The 8,837-nt window shown below is 39.4% G+C and overlaps 1 non-coding gene across 1 annotated transcript; it reads left to right on the forward strand.

Moving 5' to 3' along the window:
• The first annotated feature begins 524 nt into the window (after nt 1-524).
• LOC130042227 (small nucleolar RNA SNORA42/SNORA80 family) lies at nt 525-654 on the forward strand. Its single transcript, XR_008795175.1, has one exon. It is a non-coding gene; the product is annotated as a small nucleolar RNA SNORA42/SNORA80 family (small nucleolar RNA).
• The last annotated feature ends 8,183 nt before the right edge of the window (nt 655-8,837 follow it).

Genomic DNA, 8,837 nt, shown 5'->3' on the forward strand with positions numbered 1-8,837 from the left:
CGGGTCGACCCTGTTGGCTGCTTATAAGGCGAACGCCCTACCACACAGCGGGTAGGGCGTTTGCCTTACATGCAGCCAACATGGCCAACACAGGTTCGATTTCCAGCACCCCATTTGGTCCCCTGAGCACCGCTAGGAGCAATTCCTGAGTGTATGAGCCAGGAGTAACCCCTGAGCATTGCGGGGTGTGACCCAAAAAAGCAAAAAAAAAAAGTGGCAGGCTAGGTTACAAGTGGAAGTATAATATGAGGAAAACATAAATAAAAACTACAGGGGCTGGAGTGGTAGTTCAGCAGGAAGTGTGTTTGCCATGCATGCAGCTGACCAAGGTTCGATCCCTGACATCCCACATGGTGATTCGAGCACCAACAGGAATAATTCCTGATTGCAGAGCCAGGAGTAACCCCTGAACATTGCCAGCTGTGACTTAAAAGTCAAGAAAAAAACAAAAAATAAACAAACAAAACTACAATGAGATATCACTACAAAAGCATAAGAGAAAAATAGCCTATATTTAAAAAAAAGACTGGAAGCATATGGCAGGCGTGTCCCCCTGGGTCTCTCATAGTTTTCCATGCCAGAGCAAACTGTGGCCCCAAACCATTGTCAGACCTTTGCCAGTTGACTTTGAACATTGAAGTGGGTTGTACAGTGAAAGCACACGTGCGCAAAACACACACACACACACACACACACACACAGTATTATATTAATTTAGTAGTTAGCTTATTTTGAAAGTGATTAAACATAATGGTTCTCACATTTTACAAAACAATAAATAAATAAATAAATTAAAGACTGGAAACAATAAATGGTGGCACGAGCATGGAGGAAAAGAAACTTCCCCACACTGTTGTTGCACATGCAAATTGCTATAACCCCTTTTGAAAATGATATGACAAATATTTGAAAACTGAAAATGGAAATGCCATATGATCTAGCAATGCCATCTTTGGGCATCTATGTGAAAGATATGAAACATTAATTTGAGAATATATTCATACCTTTACATTCATGACTGTATGGTCACAATAGCCAAAATATGAAGTCAAGGTAAATGCCCCGTAGAAGCTGAATGAGTAAAGAAGCATGGTACACTTGATGGAATACTACTCAACTATTAAAATAGATATAGTATTTTGTTTCTGTTTTTTGTTTTTTTAGTGTCAAACTCAGTAGGTTCTTAGGGATGACCTGTGCTTTCAGGTCAAACCCTGCAGTGCTCTGGGGACCATGCAGTGCCAGTAATTAAACACTGGTTTCAAGTGTGCAAGGCATGTGCTCCAGTTCTTTGAGATATCTCTCTTGCCTGAGAGATAAAATCCTTTTCTTAATCACAGGAAGATAAAAATAAGATAATTACGCTAAAAAATAAGTCAGAACATGAAAGATAATTATTGAATGATTTCACTCATATGTAAACTATAAACAGTCAAACTAACTGGCAAACACAACAAAATAACTCTTAGACTCTGAAAAATATGGTAGTCACTAGGGGGAAAAGGTACGAGCAATGGGGAGAGGGTGTCATTTTGATAGTGTGATGTCACTGAAAGTTTAGAGGTGGGAGTGAGGAGTCTGATACACAAAGAGATCTGAAGCTACAGTTTTAGATTTTTCTAACAGAGTACATCAAAGTTAAATGAACAAAGTTGAATTACAAAAATCAGCTCTGGGGGCTGGAAAGATAGCACAGCAAAAAAGCACTTGCCATGCACACAGTTGACCCAGGTTCAATCCCCCGCACCCCATGCCCTCCAACCGCCTCCCCCGAGCCCCACCAGGAGAGATCCCTGAGTACAGAGCCAGAAAGCCCCGAGTACTGGGAGTGCTCGCCCCACCTCCCCATCCCCTGTTCCAATCAGCTCTGAAGAATCTCGGCTATCAAACTATTTTTGTCAATAGTTAATAGAAAATGAAATGTTGTTTATTAAAAATGACATCAACTTATATTTCTTTTGCGAATATTAAGACCATGGATTTAACTAAGTCATTAGAATGATTGCTCTAAAGTCTATGTTATTTTTAATGAACTCGAATCATTGTTACATGGTAACAGAAAGAATGATAGGTGTTATTTTAGAGAATCTTCTCATAAAATATTTCAAAGAAAAGATTTGTCTTTCAAATTGCTGCTTTCATCTCATGGTACAGCTGGATCATAAGGTATTTCCTTTCTTGGTGTCTATTTTATCTTAGTTTTCTTCTTCCCTTTTGTTGTTGCTGTTGCTATTGTTGCGACAGCTGGCAGGGAAGGGTCACACGGTTTTTGCTATGGTATTAGTATACGAAGGAGACGGTGGTCTGATCCCGTTTGGAATTTTGGGACAACAGCAATATTGGTCAGGCAAAACCATTGATTGAATATGATGTGATCAACTTCATTGTGGAACTGTCTACCGGAGACTCCCAGGTCCAACGTTTAGATTTGGCCTACTGGAGCTGTGAGTTACCATGGATGGTCTTGGTCAACATAATGAACTCAGTCAGTCTCTTATCCTCTTTGTTCCATTCTAGGCCATGGGTCCCAATATGGAGTTTTTTGGGAGACCTTCTCAGTCCTATCTTGGTGTTAAAATCACTGACAATGGCCTTGTAGAAGGTGTGGTCTTCTTTTATAGAACTTCTCCAGCTCCATGTAGAACTTCTCAACTTCTTTGCCATAGTTGGATGTTGGTGCATAGACGATGAAGATAAAAACTGCTGGCAATGAGCCACATCTATTCAAACATAAGCGTCCGATTTGGGTTGTTAGGCATTCAAACGAACCAATGCTCATGGCCAAGTTCGTGTTGACGAGGACACCGACACCACCGACGCCTCTACTGTCGCATGTTCCGAGGAACATTTCTTCTCCAGTGTCGAAAACGGTGTGATATGATTGATGTCTTCTTGTCTCAGTCAATCCAGTGACATCGTATTTGGTCTTCTGCACTTGCACCATCAGGTACTTGATGGATGCTTCCTATGTCAGCGTATGTGCATTAAAAGTGCAGATAGTCATTTTAGTTCTTCTTCATTTTGGCAGCCTAGTTCGGCCCTGAGATTTTAGCAGCCTCTCCTTGTTCATCCTTCTCAATACTGCCTTATTGCGGGCTCTTCCAGGGTCAGGGGAATGAGGCACATTTTTGTTACTGTTTTTGTCATATCGAATATACCATGGGTAGCTTGCCAGGCTCTGCTGTGTGAGTGGCATGTTGTAACAGTCTGTGTTGGTTTGCTCTTCGGCGGTTGGCACCATTGCTGCCCTCTTGCCACGATGAGGCGGTGAACCATTGAATCGAAAGAGCTATGCTTGGAATATCACATTTCACTCAAGTGAGATAAGGAATCTGGAGTTCTGACCTCCATCAAAAATCAAGAATCGGGGACACTGTCTTGTTTGCCAAGGCATCAAAAGTCAGATGAGCTGGACATGTAATGCGACTTAGAGACGACTGCCAGACTAGAGCTGTTACCAACTGGATTCCACAGGAAGTCAAAAGAACACCTATGAGATGGTCAGACTTCTTCATCAAAACCCTGAGCAAATGGTTTGAGGCTCTTTATGTTCCTGGAGTGAGCAGGTGTCATTGGGATACACTAGAACATCCACTTGAGCAAATCGATGATCAATGGGATGACAAGTGATACAAGTGATTAGCATACAGTTTGGTTGTCATGTTCATGTTATTACATTTTGTGATACATGCACACTTGGTTGCAGTGTATCAGAAATCACACATGTAGAGACTCACAATTGAATCTCAGAACCGAGCAACTCCTTGCGGAGATGCCTCCAGGCCTTGAGCCAGGCTTATTTCACTGGATGCCTTAGACGGGAGCAGACTTTGTCCCTCTACCTGTCCCCTACAAACCTGGCAGCCTCAAACCTCCAGAACCAGTGAAAAACCCAGGTATGTGGGACCAGTGACTCCAAACTCCAGGCCTCAAGGGGATGGGTCGCTCCTTCCCATCTCCCTGTCCCTATGGGGTCTGACTGTCATGCCCACGAACTGCTTCTGGGTGTCATTTAAGTTCATTAACGGCCATGGTCCAGAGACTCACAAATGAATCTCAGAACTAAGCAGTTTGCTGCAGAGATTTCTTCAGACCCCAATTATTTAAAATTTTAGAATTTCAGGAGCATCTCATGCTATTCATAACAAGCAATACAAAATAAATTATCTATCATCTGCCTGTGGGGCAGGCTTGAGTAGTGGTGGGAAAAATGGAAATAATGGTGGTGGGAAGGTGTGATGGTGGTGGAATTGGTGTTGAAGTATTGAATGTAATCAGTTATTGTGAACAACTTCATGAAAATAAAATTTTAAAAAACTTTAAAAAATAAAGTTAATCAGAAAAGAAAAAAAATCACATACCTGATTTGTTGCACTGTGGAGCCCAAATGGCAATGTTGTTGTGATTACACTCAATATGAGAAGACAGTGAAGTGAGTCAGAAAGCAAATTATAAATACCAGATGACCTCACTCACATGTGGAGTATAAAGAAACAAATAAGGGATTTGATAAACTTCAGTGGAAACAAATCCTGAAACATGATTAACACAGCTATAAACTAGAGTGGGGAGGGACAGAGCCAGGAAGGAAAGGGGTACGGACCATGGGAAAATGATGGAGGAATCTGGAATTACAAGTACAGAGACTGGTGTGGTGTTCTGCAACTATCAAATATTAATTCTAATATCATCGCAAATTATGGTACCTCGATAAAAATAAATGTAAAAATAAAATATTTCTTATAAAAATATGAATGCTTGGACTAAACTATTTCTGGGGCAAGCTGATCTGAGTTGTTTGAGAGATAAGCTATTGGTTTCTATTTTGTCTAAAGGAATTTTCCTTGGAAAGTTCTATCTACTCATGCTTCAAATAGAATAGGATTGGAATATCATGTCAGCTATAGAGGAGAATAAAAAGTAAATAAAAGCATTTCTAGAAATAAAAATGTGGCATAATTTGATTGAATCAAATCATGTCAAATCCCAAGTTATGTTTTTTTTTTCTTTTTCTGGCAATGCACAGGGTTTACTCCTGGCTCATGCACTCAGGAATTACTCCTGGTGTGTTCCTGGGACCATATAGGATGCTGGGAATGGAACCCAGGTCAGCTTCATGCAAGGCAAATGCCCTATCCGCTGTGCTATCACTCCAGTCCCCCCAAGTTATATCTTGTTTTGTCTGTTTTTGTATTGCACGCAGCTGTGCTCAGGGCTTGTTCCTGGCTCTTCAGGAATTATCCCTGGGAATGTTTGCAGGAACATTGTATGCAGGGGATTGAATGTATGGAAGACAAGTACTTTATCTGCTGTGCTATTTCTTCAGTCCCATTTGCATATCTTAAAGCATGCTAAGTTCTCTTCTGGCTTTTTTTATTTATAAAAACATTGGGAAGAGCCCTCCCAAGTGGAGCTCAGAAGGCTCAAGTATCACTCCTAGTGGGGCCAGGGTCCTCCAAGGTTGTAAACATAGGTGCTGAGTCAGGTAGTTATACAGTGTTGGGATTAAATTCAGGTCCAAAACTCCTTCTACAAGGGCTGCTAAGTGCAGCAAGTTGGGCACTTGTCTTGCATTCCACCAACCTAGTTTGATCACTGGCACCCCATTTGATCACAACCTCCTCCGATCCACTGAGTTAGCTCCCTATCCATTCTGGTTTTATTTCCATTAGCTCCACTGACATATCTATCTATTCATGTGTTGATGTGGTATCATTTGAATTTTTGAGAGTTTTTCTTTGGTTTGTTTTTGGGCCTGGCAGTGCTCAGGGGTTTCTCTTGACTTTGAGCTCAGGATACACTTCTGGCCAGCTTGGGGTACCATATGGAATGCCAAGGATTCAACCTGGATGGGCTGCATTATCTTGCAAGATAAGCATCTTTATCACTGTATTATCTCTCTGGCCCCATGATTATTTGAGACTTCATCTCTGATATCTCTGATATCTCTGATGATACTGGAGAGATAGCACAGTGGTAGGGCATTTGCATTGTGTGCAGCCAGCCTGACCGAGCCAGGTTGAATTCTTTTGCCCCTCTCGGAGAGCCCAGCAAGCTACCGAGAGTATCTCGCCCGCCCGACAAAGCCTGGCGAGCTATCCATGACATATTCAATATGCCAAACACAGTAACAACAAGTCTCAAAGTGGAGATGCTACTGGTCCCGCTCGAGCAAATCAATGAACAATGGGAGGACAGTGTTTGTTTGTTTGTATCTCTGATAAACATTGTTGGGGAAACAGGAAAGATGTGAATCCCTTTTTCACAGTACAAAAAAGTTCATTCAAAATGAATTAAAGAGCTTCATATTAGACCAGAATCTATAAAACACAGAGGAAAACAAGCAGAACTTTCCAGGATATTGACTTCAGTTGTATCTTCAATGATTTGATTGTAGTGACAAATGGGGGCTGAGGATATAGTAGAAAGGATAGTGTGCACACTTGCCTAAAAGAGGCCTGGGTTTGATTTCCAGCATGCTCCCTTCAACGCTGCCAGGATTGAACTGAAGAAACCTGCTGGGAATATCCCCGATCACTGCCAATTTGTGGCTCAAAAATAAAACCAAAACCAAAACAGAAAAATCTCCTCAATAACAAAATAAAAGCAAACCCAAAACCATTCCCACAACAAAACCAAATGAGGCTACATTAAACTAGAAAGGTTTTGGATGGTGAAAGAAACTCGGGCTAAAATAAAGGTACCCTACTGCATGGCAGAAAACATGCACACCACACATCTTACAAAAAAGCCATTATATTATCCAAGATACATAAAGCAATAATAAGGTTCAATGAAAAAAGATGCCCCTCAAAATATGGGGAGAGGAGATGAATAGATACTTACCTAAAGAAGAAATACTGTGGCCAGTAGACATGTGAAAAATGTTCCTTTTCATTCTTATCAGGGAAATATGTGTCAAAATGACAATGAGAGTTCATCTCGCACCAGTGAGAATGGCGTAAATCAGAAAGACCAGAAAAACAAAAAAACAATAAAACAAAAAACAGTGTCAGTGGAGTTGTGGTGAAAAAGGAACCCTCCCTTATTCACTGTTGGTAGGAAAGTTGTCTAGTTCAGCCTCTGCGGAGAACAGCATTGAATTTCATAAATAATTAAAACTAGAACTCACAAATGACTCAGCTATTCCACTCTTTATCTTTATTTTTATCCAGAGGACAGGAAAAAAACTGATTCAAAAAGATGTTATACACATCTAATTTCATTGTAATGTTGTTTACAATACATATGATATGAAAACAACTTAAAGGTCCAATGACAGATGAGTGAATTAAAATATTGTGTTGTACATACACAATAGAATACTATTTCACTATAAGAAACGTTGAAATATTGTCTTTTGCTACAATGCAACTAGGGCTAGAGAGTCATGTTAAGGAAATAAGAGAAAGAAGGATAAACATAGAATGATCTCACTCACATGTGGTATAGAGGGAAACAAAGTAAGGGAATGAACAGTATCTAATGATAACAAGTCTTTGAGCTTTGATTACAGAACTGAGATTATTAAGCAGTGGATAGAGGGGACTTGAGTAGGGGAAGGAAAAGGTGGGCTAGAGGTGACATGGGACCGTGGTGGAGGATCTTTGACACTTTGGTGGAGGTGGAGATGCAATAAATCTGTACATCAAAAGCATACATATTAACACTACTGTGACCATACTACCTCAGCTACATTAATAATAAATAAGTAAATAAATGTTTGAGATTTTATAATAGTTGTCAAGATTAACCCTTCAGGCTCTTCCCTTTCATTGGCTTCCTAACTTATTTTTTCTATAAACAAAATTTAAAAAATAAGAAATAAAAACTTGATGGCTCTTTATTAGGATGCTGATAAGTTATGCATTCCTTATTATGTTTAATCTTTGTGTTGGTAAGCATGATCCAGTCTTTAATGTTCTTTAATGATCTTTTATCTTTCTGAGACATATCACTGTAGTTCTCAAATACTGAAAAATATCATTGAACATGCTAAAATATATTGTTCAAAAGGGCTAAATCATGACTCTCAAGGAATGTAGGATGAAAACATGTCAAAAATTATATTCATCTCATAGGTTAACAGGGGAGCTTTGAATAAAATTTAATAGATTGTTGTATTAGATACAGAATTAATTAGGCCATAAACCTTTGTGGTAATATGTTTCATTGAAAAGAAGTTATTTACATTTTTCTGACCTAAATACTTATGTGTCAACTTCCCTCCTTACATGCTGAAAAGTATTCCAAGCAATATAAAGCCAAGTCTGGTTTTGCACCTATATCTTTAGTGTAATTCCAAGTTTCAGATAATTTTTTTCTGACACTTAGCACCTTGCAATCTATATTAGAACTTCATATTTTCTTCAGAGTTGAGCAGGCAGGTATCATACTACTACATATTTGAAGGAATCCATTTGGCTATGGTGGTGAAAAAAAGAACTGGGGAAGGATTCAGAAGCAAAAGCAAGGAAACTAGTTGGAAGGATGTTAAAAGAGTTAAAAAAATTTTTTTTAGTGACTGACTTGGACTATAGTAGAGAAGGTAAGAAAGGGTTATATTCCAGGTATCTTTTGAAGGTAGAACCAATGTAGTATTTTGAATATTGCATAGGATGAGTGAAAGGTAAAGTAATACATGTATAAGTAAACAAAGGAATAAAGTTACAACGATTTTGAGTGTGAACCATTGCAAAATAGGAGTTGACATTTGTATGAAAAAGACTGTGGGTAGAAAAAGATTTGGTGGGATAAGACCAGAACCTGAACTTTGGAATTTCTGACCATGAGATGAATAATAAACGGATAATAGATATCCAAGTAGAGATTTCAAG

This window comes from Sorex fumeus, unplaced genomic scaffold, assembly GCF_029834395.1.
Source record: "Sorex fumeus unplaced genomic scaffold, SorFum_2.1 ptg000098l, whole genome shotgun sequence".
NCBI lineage: Eukaryota > Metazoa > Chordata > Mammalia > Eulipotyphla > Soricidae > Sorex > Sorex fumeus.